The following is a 19,689-nucleotide window of genomic DNA, read 5'->3' as shown; positions in this document are numbered from 1 at the left end:
GTTCTCTGTTTTTTGTATTATTTTTGTAACTGTCCTAAAAGTTTGAAAGTATCTCAAAATAAAAAGTTACAAAACAGTAAGTGGGAATTCCTGGTTTTTATAACTGTACTAGGGTTATGTAAGATTCAGCATTAGAGAAAGCTAACTGAAAGGCAGACAGGAATTCTCTGTACTATCTTTGCAACTTTCCTGTAAACGTGAAATTATTTCAGAATAAAACACTGGAAAAAGTACATGAGAAGAGTGAAACTAAAGACAGTGCTATAAACAAGTCTTTCATGGAATTTTGCTGAAAAGGTAAGATTAAAGTAGAAGGTAACTCGAGAAGGAAGTGAGGTTATTTACTTTGTTTTTATTTTTTGAGATGAGAGAAATAGCACTACATTTGCATGCCAAAAAGGTTGGAAATAGATGATGCAGGAATGAAAAGAGAATCAGGGGGCGGCTGAAGAAGTGTCCTTGAAGAGGAAAGAGGGGATGCCATCTTATGCCCTGTGGGGCCACTGGCTGTATGCAAGGAGATACACTGATGATGCTTCTACAAATCCTGTCTGATGGCTTGGTACTTTCCACCTAAGCAGGCAGCAAGCCCACAGATAAGAGTGAGGATGGCGTGTAGGAGTGTTGGGGGTTTTAAAAGGAGAAAAGGAGTGGAATAATTACCTAGTGAGTGAGAGAGTTAATAGTTAACAGCTTTTGAGATTCTAGAAAAGGAGGATAACCTTCGACCATGGAGCACAAAGGTGAGCTGGCTGATGTTCTACTCTTCACTTTCGGTCATTATCAATGGTAATATTTTGAATGGAGAGACATACCATACCAAGGAAAGCTCCTAAGGCAAGGGCACAGCCGACCTCTATAGCCTTAGTCCTGCCAGAGAAGGCTACAAAATCCTCACACACCTAATGCAAACAACTCTCATCTATTTCAACTACTATGAAGCAGATGCCAGATCAAATTACCATAACCATGTTACATTTTACAGGCATATGCATCTCAATGTATACTTTAAAAGTATACAGTTTTTAAAGCAGTGACTTTATTGGTTAACAGGAAATCCAAGAAGAAATTGAAAAAGTTATATATCTTCAGCAAGCCAAGTGCTTCCCTCTGATATTCAGCGTTCCTGCTAACTTCAGAGGAAATGCTTCCCCAAACATCAGGCTAATGCCTCACCTCAAAAGTAGGGTTTGAAAGAGAGGTCTCCCAGGAGAATTCTTTCCCCACTCAGTAGTCCAGGGGAAGACTCCTAATTGAGTGACATTTCAACCAAGAGTCAGGGGAGATTGTTGCTTGCCTATCTAATAAAGGCTCTTGTTCTTCAAGCTGGTTCCTGACCCTTGCAGAAGGAGAGTTTCTCTGGGCTAGTGCCTAAATTTGTCTCCTGCAGAGAACAGAGGAATAACCAAGAATAAATCCTCATGGCAAGATAAGACGGAGAAGCTAAGCAATTATTTTGATAACTCGGACTAAACATACCTGTTAATGAAGGAAAAAGAGCATTTTAAATTCTTTGGGGCTTGGTAAGGAAATCAGATTCCAGGATAATTGCAAGTTTTCTACCTCAATGCCATTGAAGTAACCGAATAGATTCCTCTCTCCTCAGAAATCCAGATAAAATCAGTGAAGTTTCCACTGCAGGGATCCCCTACATATCCCCCATGCCCACTTTTACATAACAGCTGCACATAAAAGCCTCCAGGAGCCTTGCTTTTCAAGTTGTTTTTCTTTGTCTACAATGAAAATTAGGTGTGTGTCACACAACTGTGATTAGTGAAAAGGAAGATTATTTTTTCTCACTTGTTTAATTTCTAATTCCTTTCAAATTCCATCAGGTCTTAATGCCTGCTTCTAAACATTTAGATATTTGTTAACATTCTGATTTTGACCTGGGCATTTTCCCACAATTGTATCCCTCCAGCCTGGCATGCTTTAGCTGTGTTAAAACGACTTTGGGAATATAAAGAAGAAATTACAAAGCTAGAATCTCAAATACATTTCCAGCAGTTAGAAGGAACTAGCTGGCAAGGAAGCCCTGATGTTTCCATTAATAAAGCTATTAATTTTGAAAAGCTTTGACAACTGTAACATCTCTTTTTTTTTAAGAAAGCAAAAAAAAATTCTTCCTTTATCTCCAAAATGCTTTCTTCTTTGTATGTAGCGGCTGCCTCAAGCCCCCTTCTACTGCCTATTTTAATTTGTCTTTAATATCAGATGTGCCATATCGATTTCTTCTGTGTATATTTTCATTCTGAATAATTCAGAGGCATGATTTTTTTTCCATTATGGTCAATAGCAGGAGCAAATTTTGAGGATAATCAATCGAGCCCTGACTGACAATTCCTGCTGTTGATATCCCAGAAGTGAGGGAGGGGGGACAGCAGGAGATAATACCACCCAACAGTCAATCACAGCTATCAGCAAATGAGCCAACACAGGTTCCTGTGCAGAATGGAGATCCATACCACGGGCCCAAAAGACCTGCTAATGGTTCGCTCTTTTTATTTTTCATCATACAGCACTCCAGCTGTGCCAGGGAGAGTTATGGTCCATTCTCATAGGCACTACCCTTTCTACTAATGTTGTTTAAAAATCATGTTTTAAAGGTGTCATCTTTTATATAGATATATGTGTCATATAGGCATGAATTCTTTAACCATCTGTTCCTATTTTTGCTGAGCTCCTTCCAAAATGGAGCAGGAAAAAATGGGAAAGTTCTAGGAAATCAGTTCAGGGAATAAACAATTGTCATCTTTAATTCTGACAATATTGTTGAAATTAATTATCATAGAGATGACAGAAACAATGCAAATTTGTCTAGTCTCATCTCACTTGCAGTAAGAACACATTTTCTGTTCCCATTTTGGTGCTGGCCCCTGTCCAAGTCTTTGACACACTCCATTTACTACAAAATTGGCAACCTTCGATCTCATAAAGGAACCCAAGTGGAACAAGAAATTTTGGTCTCTATTATGCACAATAAGTCAGAGTAGACCCAATAAGGTAGAGATCAGTGAACTTAAATAATTACAGCATTTTATATTTTCCATTCCTTTCTAAAGACATTTTCATAAAACCCTGATTTAACAGGATATGCTAGAGGTGGGCTTTTACATTCTCTTATGGGAACAAAGTAAGAAAAAGAGAGGCTCAGGTTAACAGGGGCAGTTCAATATCAATTACGTGGCAAAAATGGTCTTTTTCAGGTCTGGTGATTTTTGAAAACTATTTGAAGGTCTGCTGTGATTTACATGCAGCTAACCTTGATTTTTAAAAATAAGAGCTTTCACACTACTTGATTCAAGTATTTGACTATTATTATGATACATTGGCTGGTCATAAACAGGTATTCCTAAAGTAATTTTTAACAAACAACCAAGCAATCCCTAAAGAACAGTTTAATATCAAATAAAGCCTATAGAGTTAATATCTTCTCCAACAGATAGCTAGTTTTGTTTATCTCCAGAGGAGATCCATAAAATTGCAGAAACATCTGTAGTTAATTGCTAAATTGCTTATAGTTAAATAATAGCCCGATGTATGCAAAGTAAAGGAGGAAATTAGAAATCCTGGTTTAGTTTACCATAGATAACTTATTTATAAATCTCTGTAATTTATTATTAATATCCTTACACAATAATCACTCATGCATATAAACACAGTTAACCTTAAAATTTTATTCTGATTCCTGTTTCTTTACAAAAGAGGTATTTTTGCTTTAGAACTCATTACTCTTAAAGGTTTTTTGAAGACACTAAAGACGTATGTTACCATTATATTTTATGGGGGAAAATAGTGATTCTTTGTTCACGATCTTATTTTATTCATCAATAAATGTCATGGAGAAAAAATTACTCTCATTAAAACTACAATCTTCTTGGAATTAATTTTAGGGTTAAGGCTGATATCTCAAAAATGTAAAGAATATTCAGGGATAAATTATTTGTAAAGTTAATATTTATTTTATAAATATCAGCAAGGCTTTCTTACTGCAAATTACAACATCAGTACTCATATGCTCCAATTGTTTTCATCAGAACAGGTCATTATCTGACTTGCTTCTGTTCTCAAAGGGAAAAATATCACTTTAGGGGGGAGAACTCAAAAAATTACATAGTGGATCAAGCTGACATGTTGCATGAAAATGGAGAATAGAAGGAAAGAAACTGATCATTTTTGTTTATTTGTTTAATGGAAATAAATGTAGCAACTGCTAGAGTTGATTGAATGCTGGTGTAAAGCTAAAGCATGTAATCAATAGTAAACTGGCAAATCACAACCTATCGTAATGCAACAACTAGAGTTATTTAATAGAGCCAAAATTAGTAATATAATGATTTGAGCCTTTTTTTTTCCTGGTCAGCCATAAACTTTTTATGTGTTGATATTAAAAGTCTATACCAATGTTGATATTAAAAGTAAATATAGGATGCTCTGTCTTGGGGAGAAATAGAGAGGGAAAAAAATTGGTTAGAGTAAGGAAACCTGCGTTCTAGTGCCAGTTCTGGAAGTTCTATGAACTAGCTGGATGATCTTAGATGCACTAATAATAAATAATAATAAAAATAATAGTAGTGGGAGCTACCATATATTGCAAGTTTTCTTTGACCTAGAAACCATCTCATTTAATCTTCATAAGAACCCTATGATTATTGCCATTTTGCAAATGAGGAACGTAAGGCACAGAATGGTAAATAACTTGTCTGAAGTTGCACACCTAGTAAGTGGCAGAATCAAGGGGCTTGAAACTCAGGTGGGGTTGACTCTTACCCACCACACCAGGAATATGTGTCCTCTGTACAAATATTGAGGCCAGAACAAATAGCTACCTTCCACTTCTAAAATCCCTCATTCCTCATTTTTATATATATTCCCAAGCAAAGAATTTCCCAACTTTTTTAAAAGAAGTGCTACCTTATTATTTCCTAAATGTTTACAGTCACCACAGGAGAAGGAAGGAGCCTCTATGGTGAAGTCACCAGGGGAAGTGGAGAAGAGGGCCCACTGTGGGCTCACTGCCCACCCGATGAGAATCTTGACAAAAGGGGACATGGCAGCAACTGGTGATAATGATTTCTGCCACAGCTAGGATACAGTGCTCACTTTAAATTTACTTCACTAAGTAGATGCAGGACTAGGACAAGGAATAACAATGTATGGTGAATAATAGCTGGAGGACATCATGCTTCACTGTAACTTACTTTCTATCATCGTGCTTGGACCCGGTTTTCTAAGTCATATTCCAGGCAGCCCCCTGGTATTGTGAGACTAAATTAATGTTAATTTCCTACAGAAAGTGCACCTTTGTTCAAAGCAACTCCAAGTCTTCAGGCGTTAGTGAGGAGAGCTCAAGAGACCGTAATTCCTGGCAGGTTGTAGACTTAGGTATATATGGGAGATTTATATAGTAGAATTGTCTAAGACTACTAAGAACACTGCCATGTTCTTCACAGTTGTGGGCAATTTACAGAACATCTTAGAGCGCTGGTTTCCTCATCTAGAAAAATTGTCTGACAAGATGACTTCATAGGATGGTGATGAAGAGTAAGCAAGATAATGTGTGTACAGCGTACATCTTAAGAGTAATGTCACCAAGTAGGAGCTCCATATGATTAGCTCCTGTGCTTTGCATTCCCTCAGAGATATGCTTCTCCCTCTATGTCATTAAAGCGAAGAGATGATCTTGAAAACTCACTCCAAAGTTGAACATTCCTTACAAAGGGGAAAACTAGTACCTATGATCCTAGATTGAGAGATGCAAGGAAAGGGAAAACCAAGGCTAACATTTCCATCAGGGGCTTTATTTTCCCAGCAGTGTGTCCAAGTAGATTTAGAAGCCCAAGCTCGTTCTAATCTGCACTATCCAAGGAGGACACGTGACATGGTCGTGTGTCCTGAGTCTACATGAGGTGAGTTTTTCAGGGCCCCATGGATCTCCACATATCCAATAGGATGCAATCATGTCTACATCTTTAGGTTTATAATCACTTAGCAGCATACAAATGTATTGAAGCATTATAGATAAAATTTCAACCAAGTAAATGACAGATTTTTACGTGACATTCAAGAAAGAAAAATGTGTCTCTTATGCAGGCCATGACTGTGGAACTTATGCTAATGGAAATCATTGTAACACTTTATTCATAAGGGTCATTTATAAATGATGTATGAATTTCCATAAATGTCTCTCTTATTTGCTATTAATAGTTAGGAATGCTATTATTTTTACATAAGCCAAGTGTGATGCCTTTCAAATGGAATCAACAATAGGTAAATTTCTGTTGGAACGAGTCTACAGACAAAATAAGCATATTTTTGCTTGGTTATTAACTACAATAAAGTATTTCCACAAGGGTTATTTAAGATTTTACTTAGATTTCCTCTTTAATTTGGAAAAACCTCAGGGTGCTATTTTCAATGAAATGTATCAATCATAACACTTGGATCCCAATTATTACACTTCAGCTAAATTACTTACTGTGATTTTACCATTTAAAGCACACTTCAAAACCATGGCGAGTTATCATAAAAAGATTTCCTTTTCTCAGACTCTCATATTTTTAACTACTAATATACTTTAATCAAATTCTTTCAAGGGAAAGGCATCATCACACATTGACATTACCTGGCACAGAGAAGGGAATATAAAACCCACAGCTCTTGGTCTTTTGGTTTGCTCTTTCCATCTTATGTAGAGTCAAATGCTGTCTTGTCCTTCTTCCCAGTGTATAGGAAGGAGGGTTTGAGAGAAGAAGTGGAAATTCTTGAGTGATCTCATTGGGATATGGCATATCATGTTAAATGTTCATTTGCTAGAATTTCATGGAATGTTTTGTTTCAGAGGTAAAGGTAAATGCACTACAGGGTGATTCATCTAAACATTAATCAGTCACTATTTTGCACCAAGAGCCATTCAAAGGTCACCTTCCAATTCAGTACACCCAAAAGGGTGAGAGTGCAGGCCCAGAAAGGGGCTGGAGCCTACTAAAAATGCACAGTACCAGAGGAGTCACATTTGAGTTTCTTTTTCTGGGCAATATTAAGAATGGCAGGCAGCACTTTGTGTGACCTGGGAGGAAGGGTAAACTCTGCTAGAGAAAGAAGAATCCCAGGCTCTGAGGTCAGCAGGTAGAAGAGAGCCTCAGTCAGATTTCTATTTTTCCCCAGGGCCAGATCTGTCTAAAAGCTTCACACTTTACATCGCTCCTCCCCAGGATTATCAGCTCTCCAAGGGGTCAATGCATGCTTGTTTCCCCAGGCTCACCCTTCCAGGTAAACACCAGCAGATATACCATTCAATTACACTTCCATTCTTTGGCTTCCTATGGATGATGATATTTGGAAAGGGAATTTGTTAGTAACACATGAAACTTTCTATTCCTGACTAAAACCAGGAAGGCTTGCCAGTCAGGCCCAGCATTATCAGAGACATAGGGCAAGGTGGAGACAGAGATTATTTCCAGGGTTAGAAGCTTCACTTCTCTGACGAGACCTTTGGAATTTAGTCACAGAAATTCAAGGCCAGGTGAAAGGAAACTGACCTGTATTGACTCCCTGTCATTCAATACTTTTGGTCACTATAACCAGTACCTGGCACATGGTAGAGTCACAAAAATGTGGATTGAGTAAATGATGGAATGACAGGTGGACAAATGGAGAGATGGATGGATGAGCAGATGAACTCAAAGGGCCAGGCATTGTTTTATTTAATTCTCATAACCCTGTAAGGCAAGTGCTATTGTTATGCTGGTTTTACAGATGAGGAAATGGAAAACAATATGTGAAGGAGGTAATAATCACACCCCAGGCTTTTCGATTCCAAAATCCATGTTCATGCATGTTACATTTATTCTACTGCCATTCATAACACACATTGGAATACTGCCTCAGAAAACTAGAGGAATTAAACCTTAATGGGCCAGAATCTGATCCTAGTAGTATTACAGATAGGTGCAAGGGATTAACTTTCAGATCACCAAGGAGCTCCACAGTACTCCCAGTACCAGAAAGGCCATTCTCCTCTTCATGTCCTAGCTCTAATGCATGTGGAATAACCAGGAACAGGCTAAGGGAGCATGACACTAGTCCTGTGGGTTGTATGGTCAACTCCCGATACAGTCTAGTTTAGACTTATCCTCATGAAGGCACTATCTTTGTGGACAACACAAGAGATCCTCCCTTACAACAGAAATTACTCGGACATTTAGAATACTAGTATCTTAAGCTGGAAAGGGAAACTGATAGGAGGAGACGGGCAGCACAAATGGGGAATTAAAAATAGAATTGCTGAGAAATGCTCAGGAAAGCTGAGAATGTAAAAGAAATAGTCTATGGACTCTATAGAATTAGTTTTTTACATTTTTCTATCCGTTGGAATAAGAGCTGACATTAAATTAAAGTAGGAGGAATGCAGATAACTTCATATCTTTACCCCTTTGCCATCTGGAAAATTTCTACTTTGTACGTCAAGTTCCTGCACTACTAGGATAACTTAAATCAAGCAGGCCTCTCCAACCAAAATTCCTTTCTACAGGAAGTATGAGATTCAGTGGGAGGAGCTCAGAAATTCATGTGTCTGATCCCGGGAAGAGCAACACTCAAAGAAGGCTCAGAGAAATGAAGTATTTTATGCAAGGTCATATAGTATGTGTCAAAGCTGTAATTCAGACCTCAGCCATTTATATTTCAAGCTCTAATCTCAGATACTAACATCTAAATCCAAGTAACCCAACTACCCAATCAATCAAACTTTTTTTCTGATCTTTAGTTATATTCAAGTAACCAAATGAAATCATAAGATAATAGAGATTTAACTTTAAAAACAAACCAAAACAGGGAAACGGATGTGTCTCAACCAATTAGGCTTCTGTCTACTATACAGGAGGTCCATGGTTCAATGTCCAGAGCCTCCTGGTGAGGGCAAGCTGGCACATGTGGTGAGCTGGCCCACATGGAGTGCCGGCCCATGCGGGTATGCTGCCCCACGCAGGAGTGCTGCCCTGCATAGGAATGCCAGTCCACACAGGAAAGCCACGCGGCGAAAGCACAGGAGGGCCAGCCGATGCGGAGAGCTGGCACAGCAAGATGACGCAGAGGAGAGAAAATAAGAAGACATAGCAGAACAGGGAGCTGAGGGGCACAAGAGAGTAATCACCTCTCTCCCACTCCAGAAGGTCCCAACTGGTTCCTGGAACTGCCTAATGAGAATATAAACAGACACAGAAGAACACAGTGAATGGACACAGCAGACAACAGGAGGAACATGGGGGGGGGGGGAATATAAATAGAACAAACAATCCAAAACATATCTATCTATACTGTAGTCTCAGGGTAGTATAAATCCAATTATATTATTATACCTCATACTTTCACTCATTACCTTGTCAGTAAGTACATAGTTATTTATTAAGAATTCATGTTTAGACTGTTAGAACAAAGATACTGAATAGACAAATCCATTATATTTATTGGATTATATCATATGCTATGCATGTGTATCATATATAAGTACTATAAATGTATTATGTTAACCATAAATGCAGTCTCTCCTTTCTCTGCCTGGACCAGCCCACAAGTATACCTGGGAACATTTAATCTCTTATTCTCTCCTATATCTATTCCCTTCTCTCATTTCCTTAATAAACTACTGGCCTAACATCTTTAAAATAATTAGAATAATAATAAATGGGAAATTTATACAAATATTTTAAATACTATGTAAAAAACAACAACAGATATTTGAAGGGGTTAGGAGTTTCTGTTTTACTCTCAGGTTAAATCAATTACCCATTCCCTGAACATTATAGTTTATTGAGGTTCCACTGTAATGTCTGATGTATACTTAAGTGGCTTGCTAATAAACAACTAAGAAAATATCCAGGTAGTTACCAGAGAAGCTTACCTAACTTTAAGCCTCTAATTATTAAATCCAGTAATATTCAAATCAGTATCAAGATAGAAAGAGGAGAGAAGATGATCGGAAGTGTTCCTTGAGAAGACAGCTTCTCTTAAAGTGATGGACAACTAGTTTCTATTTACTATGTAGTTACATTGGAGAAATGCTTATGAGGGGTGGAAGATGCTTGAGCAGATACAACTGGCCACTAGCCAATTACTAACTGTTTCCTATAGAGTCCACCCATCAGACCAGAATAACCAAGGTCCTTCTGAGGAGATCAGGCAAGGATTCCCGAAAATAGCAATGCATATTTGATTTCACATTATCCAACAACATAAAATGATGTATTAACATTCTCCCTGAATTCAAAATGTTTATTGATTTTTTTCAAACCTTAGATAATTTAACTAGCTTACATTTGCATTATGTAGTATAAAATAAACATTTTAGGTTATTTCTGTTCACATCTCAGACTATTTTGCCCATGATAGTCCTTCCCTTCCTGACTTTATGTTATCAACTTGGTCAAAGTTAATCATCAAATATTTATAGGTGTTAAATAGTACTACAGTTATTCCTAATCAGAGACCAAAATAATTTTTAAACATGAGCATGCCTGGTAGTAATATACAATTGAGAAATCTCTGAGTGATTCTGTAGCATCTAATAACTGAAATGAGGTCCAGTGTTAAGTAAAAGAAACAAGAAAAATATTCAGCCAGAAAGAAAACAAAAAAAGGTGAAATTGGCAATTTAAGTAAATGTATAGTAATATTCTGCAGTATAACACTTACTCATATATCCTATGATTTCACCTATCCAGAAAGATGAGAGATGGTTGAAAAAAAGACTCCTAAACTGTCAAATAAATAGCAAAGAAGTCAGGTCAGACTGACTAGGCTCAAATGCAGGCACAGCCTTGTATGGGCTGTATTTTACACAAGTTATTTTACTACCCTGAGTATGTCTTTTTAACTATACCCTAACATATAGCACTATTGTTAGGATTAATGTTAATGGGCATGCTCAGAGACTGTGCTGACCCACAGTAGGCCCTTGGTGCAAAGTAATTCTATGGCCACTGCCATCTAAGTAGTAGCAGAGTATGAGGGGGAGCAGAAGTCTGCCATTTGAGTGACCATTGATTGATGTAAACTCCTGAGTTGAAAGTTCTTTATGATTCTGCATTTATCCCCACATCTAATACAGAAGCCTGGCACATAGTATGTTCTCAGTAAGTAGTTGTTGAATATATGAATGAGTGAATACAAGAATGAATGAATGAATGAATATTAATAAGAGAATAAGCCTCTAGTGCCAGGTATGCCACAACTGACAGCTGACAGGCACAAAACAATGGCCAACTGCTCATTATATGCCAGACACAGCACACTAAAAAGTACAAAAAGCAAATGCAAAAATGCAAAATCTTAGGAGTCTGAGGGCTTTTAGAGTAAAGAAAAACAGTCCATGCTCACACAAATTATCTTTGCAAGCACCACTGTGAAATCACTGGTCCAGAGAGGCAGTGCTGTTTATGGAAAAGAACACTAGACTTGAAGCCAGAAGACCCTGCTTTCTTTCTTGTGCTTGCACTTACCAGGCATCTTTGGGGAAGTCATTGAGGCACTCTGAGATTCAGTTTCCCCCTCTGTAAAATGAAAATATTGATATCTATTCCACCTACTGCATAAAGTTGGGGGGAATATCAAATGAGAAGTCATGCATGTGAAGATTATCCATAACCTATAGAATGTTATATGAATTCAAGGTATCCAGTTCAAAATGATAACTCTAAATCAACTAAATATTAGATTATAGTCTCCATACTAAGTTTTTACATGAAGGAAGATACACAAAATATTTTTAAGTATACCATTTAAATAGGAAATCTGCTTTAAAGATTTCAGACATTTAAAAACTTTTTCTGGAAAACTCACTTATGTGGAAGTGCTCATTCCTGATGATTGTGGATAAATGTGCACATCTTTCAATTTTTAAGATGTTTCTGACAATAATTATTTGAAAGAGTTTTGCTTTGAGAAGTTCTGACTTTCAGATTAATGATTTTCTAAAATAATTGTAGTGTACCAATTAGAATAAATACCAGTAAACACAGTTTATTCTATTGAATGTTAGTGGCACAGAAAAAAAGAAATTCAAGACATCTGCATATACTTTAGATTTGTTTTAGTCATTTATTTAATATACATATATTTCACTTATCACTTCCAAAAATTTAATACATAAAACATAAAACTTTTTTCCATAGACATATCCATAGTACATTTTTGCCCTGCATTGCCCTCAACTAATGGAAAGGAAAACAAGAGTAGAAAGGAAGGAGAGAAATACACAGAAATAAAAACATTTAGCAAACCCCTCCCTGAGGTACAATAGTCTAATACAATTGCTAAAAACACTGACAGTGTTGTCACTTTAAAAATAAATGACAGCTAAAATTTTAAATGGATTTCTGCTTAAATATTTGAGGCACAAATCTCTTCAATTTCTCCTTTTCTTTCTTTTCAGTAGAGAAAGTATCAGGCTTCATACTGCACATGTAAGATTGGTTTTGTTTCCCCACCACATCACTCGATTCCATTATTAATATTTTTCCTTCTAAACTTCACAACTTCTCTAATGTAAGTAAGATCATCTCTGTTTTATAAATTAAGAAAATGAGGCACAAAGAAGCTCAGAAATTTGCTCAGCATTGCTATTAAGTGGCAGATATAGATGTAGAACTCAGATTCTTTGTTCCAATTCTCATTGAGTTGTCAATATATCACAGTCACATCAAAATATACAGCCTCATTGATACGACAAATCTACCTAGCCTCTCAATAACCAAGATTTTCTTCTGAAGAAAGTTTTCAATTGTCGAACTGTGCTTAGGCCTACCCTTGGAAAATTCCAAGTACAGATATCTAATGAAATATTTGCAGTAGGCTCTCTGGTTTGGCCTATCATAATGAAAAATAGGAAATGTGAGCTGTGTTGACCAGGAATTGAGATGACTTTCCTCACCCTACACTCCAATAATAAAATTCACACTAAAAATTCTGGGAAGCTCTTGAAGGGGGAAAAAAAAGGGGGCAGGGGGATATTGACTCATTCCGTTTTTAGACCAAGTCCGTTGAAATCAGCACTTATACAATTTCCAAATAATTCTTTTATTGGCTTTCTCAATCCTTGGCAGGGAGAGAGGTGATTTTTCCAACATGAAGCTAAAAATTTCTGTAATATTTAGACCTATTAATGGTGGCCATATTACACCTGGGCAGTCTCCATTTTCCTATTTCTTTCCCCTTTTCTTTACCTCCTCTTACTTCTTCATCTATAAAAAGGAGTTATTAATAAGAACATATGAAGTTATATAAGACAGTACATATAATAGCTTCCAGACAACAAACTGGCACGACTTCTTATTTCAGTCTCTTTTTTCTTTACTCTGCTTTTCTTCTCTCTCATTTTATTTCTACCACTCCTACTCAAATGAAACTAAAAGTTTGACTACTTATAAAAAAATAATAATAATAATGGCCTGAATTTATTCTTTGTGTTAACAAGAATTTAATAATAAATGCCTCTGATTAGACAGGAATGATACAAGATCTGAAGTAAGTTTTCCAAGAAAGGGGCAGAGAAAGTATCTGTTATATCTGTTATAAGGTTATAAATGAAAAAAAAAAAATTAGCGTTAGCGCAGAGGCTTGGGAGCTCAGAGGAAGAAACATCCTCAGCAACATGGCACAAAGAGCCAGTGAAGGCCTCTCTCTCCCAAAAGCATTGATTAGGGCTGAGAATTTTCTTCATTTCCCTGTAACGGGGGAAAAAATGAGGACAGATGTATCCTGTTTATTTTATTTAAATGAGAGTATAAACAGTGGATTAATAGGAGATCCTCAGACCCACATCAAACCAGATTTGGACCACAGAGCCCCAGTATAAATTAACTTCCCTTGAGAAAGACTCCGAGACACTGAGCCCAGCTGTTGAAAGACATGTTTTGAAGTACAGTCACAGCCTTCTCCTCAGTGAACTTGCTGTGCAACCTTGACAGAGTCACTTATCAGCTCCAGCGTCTCAGTTTCCTCATTTGTATAATGGGGACAACAACACTGACCTTCCTCACATGCCCACTTTGAGGAAGAACTCATTAGCAATTACAAAGGACTTTGAATATGTAAATGCTGAAATATAATTTTAATCAACAAATTAACCTTGGTGCTTCCCACTCAAGCACTCCCTCCTGGGTAAATGATCAAAACTGCTGACTGACCCAGGTGCCTCTGAGTTCAGAAATTACCCCTCACACAATATACATGCCTCCTCCAGAGACCCACTGGGAGCCCCTTCATGGCCCTGTCACCATGCTGCACCTGCTTTCCACCACATCCGAAATAGGAAGCCCAATGTGTAGGGTATTCAAGTTGTACTTAACAGATACCTGAACTCAAAGGAAATTCTAAGAAAATAAGAGGTCCAGCCCCAGTGACTTGAGAACCATATCTTCTCTGGGTTTGTGAAAGTTTTCAACTATAAAAGTATGTATTAATTTTTTTTGAACAAATACATGTTGAACTTCTAAAGTGTGGACATTAGAATGAAAATTCTTTATAGTACAGACAGTAAGACTCCTAGATCAAAAAGACTTTGGGGCCAATGATCCTTGCTAGAGAATTAAAGCACAGTCTTAAAGCCAGGCTGTCATATTACAGACATCTATAGCCCATAGAAAGGACCGGTGGTGGTGAGGATGGAGTCACACAAAAGGACAAGTCTTCCCTGGGTGCAGGACTTTGCACGGATATCCGATCTCTCAAAGCAATTACTGTCAAATACATTTTCGTAAAAGTACACTTTATTAAAGAAAAAACAATCAACCAAGTCCTGGATTGGAATTAAACTGGACACTTAAGCATAATAAGCGCGCCCTTCCCTCTAACACTAAATGCACTTTAAGCTGAAACCAAAGATACTTCCTTTATCACTTGTTGAGTAAGTTGGGTCATAAATGTAAGTGGAAATAAGTGCCAGGAACTAACCCATCATCAGTGGGCCTTGCAAATTTTCATTAGGTTTAATTAATAGTTGCAGGAAGAGTAAAATACAAATACTTAGTTAAAATGGCTATAATTTTTTCACACTTAATCTGAGATGTTCAAGAGTTAATAGACTTATCTGAGTCATTCAACATCTCAAACCAATTATCCCTCATAAACTTGGGATGATTGTACCTGTCAGGGATTTGTAAAATAAAACCTCCAGATGGAATGAGGACTGGGATAGGAGTAAATTGATAGATTTGGGACCCAAGCATATCACTTTCTCAATTTCTAACCCAGTGACTTTGGGCAAGTCACTTGTATCCTCATAGACTGAATTTCCTCTTTCATAAAATAAGGACAATAATAAATTTCCTTCTGACTTCCAGGGTCATTGTGGATCACTAATGAGATGTTCTATGTGAAAACACTTTGTGAACTAAAAAGCACTCTAAAAGTTTAAGGGATGATGATGATGATGGTAATGATTACTTCTATTAAACCTTCATGTAATAGTGCATTTGGAGGCCCTTTATTGAATGAATATAAAAGGTATACAGATATTAGTACAGTGCCTGGCGGTGGTAATAAATATGCATTGATTAACATAAAGAGAAAAATTGAAAAAGTATTTTCTTCAGATACTGTCTTTGATTAAAAGATATAACTGGCTTTACTGTGCTTTCCACAGCCATTACATTTATGATCTTTGCAATTAACTTCTAAAATATTCACATTTAAATAGCATCTATAAAAATAATGGATTCAGAAAATTACCATATATGAAAAGAATAAAGAAAAAAACAAAACATTTCTTTCTATCCCAAGAAGTTTCAGAATTCCAGAGTCATAGTTAATAAAATTCAATATGTTCTCAGTATATTGAGAGCATATACTCACTAGTAGAATATCATTTTGAAGATACTTTAACTCCCTGGTAGCATGAAAGCCTATAGACTACTGTAACTGACTATGATGAGAAACTTGACAAGATATAACAAATGGGTATATACATAGGTAAAAGGCAACAAGGATTTCTGAAATAGTCATGAAACAAGTTTGAATATGTTATCAAATACTTTCAATTACTAGTATAAACAAATTAATATAAGATATTAAGGTGACATTAAGAGTGAAATTATATGCACTATATTTTATGACAATGTAAATGTAGTCTTCATCTCACTTCTTTTAAATAAATATATTTTTTTTTCATTTTCTTTCTGAACACTTCTAAAACTGTTCATGGACCATCTATTACTGGTTTATTTTGTTTTACAAACCTGTTTCCTCCTATTCTGTACACAGATGTCATATATTAATTTTTTTATTATTCTATATAAGCATCCTTTATATATTTGAACATGTTTGGAAGCAAATATACACTCCAAAAAGTTCTCCGAGGACTATCTTATGATATAGGGGAGATATAAAGTTAGAGTCACTGATGGAGTTGAAAAAAAGACAGAATCATATTTCCCTCTCTCCTCCCTGCTCATCCCCTGCCCTCACTGCCAACAATAACAAAATGTTAGGAAAAAAACAGATATTATATTTCAAGCCTTTTATTCAAGGGATTTCTTAAGTTTTACTAATAGTATATTAGCTATCTATTGCTGCATAACAAACACTTAGCTCTTTAAAACAGCACGTATTTATTTTCTCACCATTTCTGTGGGTCCGGCATTTGGGTGAGGCTTATTAGCTGGACTACCCTGGCTGTGGTCATCTTAACACTCAGCCAGGACTGACGGATTTACTTTTAAGTTTGCTCACTAGTCATTGCCTAATAGAAGATTTTCATGGCTGTTGGACTGAGGCCATCAGTTCCTCTATATGTCTCATGGGTCTCTCCATAGGGCTGCTTACAACATGGCACCTTGCTTTCTCAAGGATGAGCGATCTAAGACAGAGCTCGAGAAAGTACCCACAAGGGAAGTCATGGTCTTTTTTAACCTAATCTTAGAAAGGACATCACTCTTGCCACATTCTATTCACTAGAAGCAAGTCATTAGGTGCAGCGTACACACAAAGGGAGAGGACTAGACAAGAGCATGACCACCAGGATGTAGGACTCATCAGGGGCCCTCTTAATGCCTGCATGCTACAAATAGTATTGCATATTATCAGACTTACAGTTCATCAAAACAATGTAAGACAGTGATCATTTAATTCATTTCTGATGAGATGAAACAAAATTAACATATTCAACATTACTAACTCCACTCCGAAAAATGTCTTTGATAGTTCTGGATTTTTCCAAAAAGAATCTAATTTATTCATTTTCAAAAATGTTGCTCATCAAACCCCTAAAGACTACAAAGTGCCTAACATATTATGCCAGGTACTGCGCTCAGTGCTGGCAGTACAAAGAGAAAGCCTCTGCCTTCAAGGTGCTTATGATTTTGAATTTTATTTATTTCCAAATCTTTGCAAATTCTTGTTGATGATTTAGTCATTGGAATTTTTATTTGTTTGGTTACAACAAGGAATATTACTCCACTAAATGAATAAGCACTTACATGTGCCCTTCCAAAGAGCTTCAAACTTAACTGTCAACATCTCACTGGACATTAGACCCCTAAAAAAGTAGGTGGAGACCCAATTTACAGTTATACAGATTAAGACTTAAAAGAATTAAGTTGCTAGCCCTATGCCATAAAGGTAAGAGTAGATAATGGGAGAGAAAAAAAGAAGAATCCATCTTACTTGAGTGTCTACCCACTTTCCTATTCACTAGGTATTACTGTATCTCTCTGAGCTCAACAAGCCAGACAGTTGAGAATCATCATTAATTTCACAAACCTACTCATATAGTCCAGTCTCTCTCTTTAACCTCTTTATCCCTTGGTTTACTGTAATCACAAAAGTCCTTGCACTCTGCAACTCTGTCAGCATTACCCCATTCAGCTTTTCCCTGTCCTTGTCTTTGCCTTAAGCCTTTAATTATTACACTACATAGTTGTTCCACACCTTCTCTCTTTCATTCCAAACAGACCGTGCTTTACCACAAATCTTTGACCGTACCTTCAAAAAGTCACATCAGGTAACTTTTGCTTTTTGTAATTCTTGTTGTTGTGAGGATCTGTAATCAGCTGGGCTTTGATTGTCTCCCTTAGTTGACAACAGCTCTTCCCCTACTAAAGGACCTGATATGCATTCCCATGCACCAAACCAAATCATTCCTATTCCAACAGTTCACATTAGAAGTTTCACTTTCTCCAGAGTTTTTTTCCTTGTCTGAATTCAGAAAATGGGATAGTCTGTAGATGAGGTAACAGTCAGAGAGGCGAGATACTCAGTTCTAGTTTAGTGTTGGCTCTTTTTCTAAAGTAATTTAAAGATAATTTTATCAGCACAAGGTGCTAATCATCCAGGTACATAAAAAGAAATTCATGTATGTTTCTGGCATATTTCAGTATGGCAAGGTGAAGTTTACAGAGCAAAGTTAAAAAAGAACTAGTCCATTCATATTGCTATTTATTCAACATTTATATGGTGATATAAAATGCCATACAGGATGAATATATCATGTTTGACACCACATCTGCCTAACCTTGTGACATTGCAACTTTAATTCTTATGAATAGACAGGAATAACAAGCATTGTGACTTTCAAGGATCTGTAACTCTGAAAAACATAAAGGGGAAAAAATCTTTCTGAAGAAAGGATTATACAATGAAGACAGTTCTCACCCAGTTGAATTAAATAAACATTACTGGATCCATGAGCTGATACTTAAAATCTAAATGTGCTGTAGCAGTGAGTGGTCATGGGAGCATAAATTGCTGTCACTGACAGTTAGGCAATCTGGGATCTATAGGAAAACTAAATATGTCCATGGCTTCTACTGTGGTTAGTAATATACAATAAAGAGCAAAACTAGGCCTCTGGAGGGACTCTGCAAAAGGTTGTAGACAGATGTTCTGAATCTGAGAATCCAACAGGAGTGTACTTAGGTCAAGGAATAAGGTTGCACAAGGAAAGAAAGAGTAGAAACAGAATTTGTTGTGTGACCTCTAGAAGCAGTTTCAACAGAACATTGTCTTGATACATGCTTTCTAAAGAAGATATGAGATTAGTTCTGAACTACAGTTACACAAACATCAGAAATGTTGGAAGTATGTAGAAAATGCTGTCATATTTGAAGATTCTATGAGAGAGCTCAGAGAAAACAAATTTTGTTTTTCAAATGCACCAAAGGGCCAAAGGGAAGTGTGATTTTTAAAATGAGGCTTGTTTTGGATCATTCAATTAAATTAAACTTTCTTAGAACAGTCATTTTAATTGTTCTTCATATCCTCCTTCTTACATACATATAAAAATATAGAAATTTACATACTCAATAGAAACATATGTCATATTGGCATGATTATATACCTTTATATACTAAAATTAGTTTTAATTCTTCAATGGGAATCAGGGATATAATAGTATAATCTTATGTAAATTTTGTCTGCATCCTAGATATAATCTTGCTACCCCATCTAGAAGGAAACTGACTTGTATAAGAGCTCTCTCTAGATAACAGAATAATTTCAGCTATGATGTAAGTATCCACATTATCAAATTTCCTTCTTTTTTTCCTTTCTCCCAGCATATCACTTCCTTGCCCCCATTGCCTTCTCTTCCAACATCTGACCTACCCACCCACCCATCTCCCCACACACACATACCACTCCAGGCCTGATCACCTACCTGGACTGTGCTTGGCTTCTAAAAATCATTCAAGAAATGCA

Source organism: Dasypus novemcinctus, chromosome 15 (assembly GCF_030445035.2).
Source record: "Dasypus novemcinctus isolate mDasNov1 chromosome 15, mDasNov1.1.hap2, whole genome shotgun sequence".
In the NCBI taxonomy this organism is placed as follows: domain Eukaryota; kingdom Metazoa; phylum Chordata; class Mammalia; order Cingulata; family Dasypodidae; genus Dasypus; species Dasypus novemcinctus.
Note: the sequence above shows the minus strand (reverse complement) of the source record.